The sequence below is a fragment of the Vespa velutina genome, chromosome 1 (assembly GCF_912470025.1).
Source record: "Vespa velutina chromosome 1, iVesVel2.1, whole genome shotgun sequence".
Lineage (NCBI taxonomy): Eukaryota > Metazoa > Arthropoda > Insecta > Hymenoptera > Vespidae > Vespa > Vespa velutina.
This window is the reverse complement of record NC_062188.1, coordinates 18,354,334-18,357,641: the sequence shown is the minus strand read 5'-3', so window position 1 is coordinate 18,357,641 and position 3,308 is coordinate 18,354,334. Positions and strand designations below refer to the sequence as shown.

Here is a 3,308-nt window from a genome sequence, read left to right as displayed (position 1 = left end):
ATATATATATTATATTCTGTTTTATATTTTTTTTGTTCTTTTATTTTCTCTTTAGCTTTTTCTTTTTCAGGATAGATCATCGAGGGATAGATTCATCTGCGGACGGATGATACATCGCATGGCAGGATTCATCATCGATTTTTACGCGCGAATACGGGAAGGATAGGAAGAACATTAGCGCGCGTGTCGGCGGGCACAGGCGTTGGTGTTCTCGGGCGCGATTATATTACGTTTGATTGTTCGAATCGAAAACGCGAATTGTAGAGTAGAATCATCGTTTTTCTAACACTCGTGTGGGTGTTCGGGCGCGATTTAAGGTCCTACCGTGGACTTCGTTTGGTTTTTTCGATATTTCGAGGGGGGTACTTCGCGAATTTCGGCTTAACAGTAGAATCTACGTAATTATAACACACACGTGAGTGTCGCGACGCGATTAGTATTTCTAAGAGTGCGCTTTGTTTGTTCGAAATTCGGAAAGCACGAATTCGGATGTGCTTAATAATCCGTTATGTCTGAAGCGGACGGTGCAAATGGTGGAGCTATCTGTAAGAGGTGTGCTGTAGCTAAAGCTACGCATACCCTGTTAGTTAAGAAGCCAATGCATTGAAGCGGAAAGGTATCGCGGATCGGTATCGCGGAACGCGGATTTTAGAGTAGAGTCACCGTTAGCTCGTGGGTCTCCACATGCAGCAACCTCCACGTGGTGAGACCTGGGTCGGTAATACTTGGAAAGACTAATTGTAAATTTTTAAATGCAAGTATTATCGAGCGAATGGCTGCATATTGTATTACTTTTCTAATATCTTTTCAAACTAATTCCAACTAAACATTAACATATTTTCATTTTATATAGGTAATAATACTTCAAAAGGAGAAATTTAACAGAAATATATTGTACAATAATTTCTTACAGAAACGATAGGGAAATTTAACTATCATACTTTTACGTCCGCTATTATTTCTATTTATTCTTATTTACTTTCATTAATTATCCTTTGTGTATTTCGGGTGGGACCCATGGGAGGGGCCTGTGGGCGAGGGCTTCTGTGCGGGTTGCTGTCTCAGCATCATATAAAGCTATTTCTCTTGTCTTATCTTTTTGGGGCTCTCTATTCTTCTCTTTCTGGGGCTCTCTATTCTTCTCTTTCTTGGGGCTCTCTTTTCTTTCTCCGGCTTTCGTTTCTATCTCATATTTTTCTTTATCAATTATGTTTTCAATTATGTTATTAATATGTTATTTCCCTTTAATTATATATTCTTAATATTTATTTATGTTGTTCCTTTTTATTTATGTATTTAATTATGTATTTATGTTTTTAATTATGTTTTTAATTATGATTTATATGATTTAGGTAGGACCCATGGGATGGTGAATGCTACTCCTCTTTTCGTTTCTTTTTCTAGGTCTCTTATCTATTTATATATATTTATTTTCTATTTGTATTTTATATATGTATATATATATTATATTCTGTTATATATTTTTTTTGTTCTTTTATTTTCTCTTTAGCTTTTTTTTTTTCAGGATAGATCATCGAGGGATAGATTCATCTGCGGCCGGATGATACATCGCATGGCAGGATTCATCATCGATTTTTACGCGCGAATACGGGAAGGATAGGAAGAACATTAGCGCGCGTGTCGGCGGGCACAGGCGTTGGTGTTCTCGGGCGCGATTATATTACGTTTGATTGTTCGAATCGAAAACGCGAATTGTAGAGTAGAATCATCGTTTTCTAACACTCGTGTGGGTGTTCGTGCGCGATTTAAGGTCCTACCGTGGACTTCGTTTGATTTTTTCGATATTTCGAGGGGGGTACTTCGCGAATTTCGGCTTAACAGTAGAATCTACGTAATTATAACACACACGTGAGTGTCGCGACGCGATTAGTATTTCTAAGAGTGCGCTTTGTTTGTTCGTAATTCGGAAAGCACGAATTCGGATGTGCTTAATAATCCGTTATGTCTGAAGCGGACGGTGCAAATGGTGGAGCTATCTGTAAGAGGTGTGCTGTAGCTAAAGCTACGCATACCCTGTTAGTTAAGAAGCCAATGCATTGAAGCGGAAAGGTATCGCGGATCGGTATCGCGGAACGCGGATTTTAGAGTAGAGTCACCGTTAGCTCGTGGGTCTCCACATGCAGCAACCTCCACGTGGTGAGATCTGGGTCGTTAATACTTGCAAAGTTTAATTGTAAATCTTATAACGCAAGTATTTTCGAGCGAATGGCTGCATATTTAAAAATTTTTTCAGTATTTTTTCCAATTTAATCCCAACTAAACATTAATTTATTATTAATTACATAATTAACAACATAATTCATATTTTATCTACAGATGTCGCTGAAATCACACATGCTTTGAAAAAATGATGACGCTCTGCTTTTAAGATCAGATATGTATTTTCTACTGGTCAGAAGCTCTTCTTTGAAAATATTGTACGATATGAATATAAAGAAAGAAAAAAAAGAAAAGAAAAAATAATAATTTCGTACTATGAAGTCGTCGTAAACAATAAAAAAATAAAAAAATTAATGTCAAGATTTTTAATGTACCTGATGTTATCGACTCTAATGAAAAATGTCGATAAGAAAGAAATCTGTTATGTCAACATTGAATAATAAAATTTGACAAACTTATGACCATCATTGATAGATGTCGATGATAACACCGGCCATATTCGATTTCTACCTTCGCAAATTGAACGCGAAAAGAGAAGCGCGCATCGCTAAATGTCGGTAAAATAAACCCGGCGTATCGGTGGAAAGAGAATATTTGGTGTTGTGCATACGTCGTTCTCTTTTGTTCATTTTAAGAGTGAGAAGGAAGGAAGGAAGAAGGAAAGGAGAAAAGGAAGAAAAGGAAAGGAAAGGAAGAAAGACAAGAAAAAAAGATACAAAAAAAGAAAAAACGTTTGATGAACGGTAGAGCGGAATCTTTGTAGAAAGCCAAGAAGAATATTTTTCTTGCATTCTCGTGTCAGTTTTAATGACTGAGTCGAGTCGATCGATTCAACAAGAGAGTACCGCGCCCCGTGAGAGACATACATCTGTCCTTCATCATCATCATCATCTCTCTTTCTCTCTCTCTCTCTCTCTTTCTTTTTCTCTTTCTCTTTCTCTTTCTCTTTTTTAACCCCCCCCCCTCTCTCTCTCTCTCTCTCTCTCTCTCTCTCTCTCTCTCTCACACACACACCACACACACACCATATATAAATCCTATCCAAAGCTACCAGTCGGATCCTAGCCTTTAAAAAGCTTCGTTCGTGTCGTCGTCATCGTCGATCGACTCACCGGCGTCGATCGCTT

The 3,308-nt window shown here is 37.8% G+C and overlaps 1 protein-coding gene across 3 annotated transcripts in view; it reads left to right on the top strand.

The window, feature by feature from the left end:
• The first annotated feature begins 2,716 nt into the window (after positions 1-2,716).
• LOC124953567 (abhydrolase domain-containing protein 2) overlaps positions 2,717-3,308 on the top strand; it is an 8,598-nt gene continuing 8,006 nt past the window's right edge. For 2 of the 3 annotated variants that reach the window (XM_047505234.1, XM_047505142.1), the window contains exon 1: positions 2,717-3,308. This exon is cut by the window's right edge and continues 292 nt beyond it. The gene's annotated coding sequence lies outside the window, so the exon portion shown is untranslated. The other variant, XM_047505328.1, reaches the window with a different exon arrangement.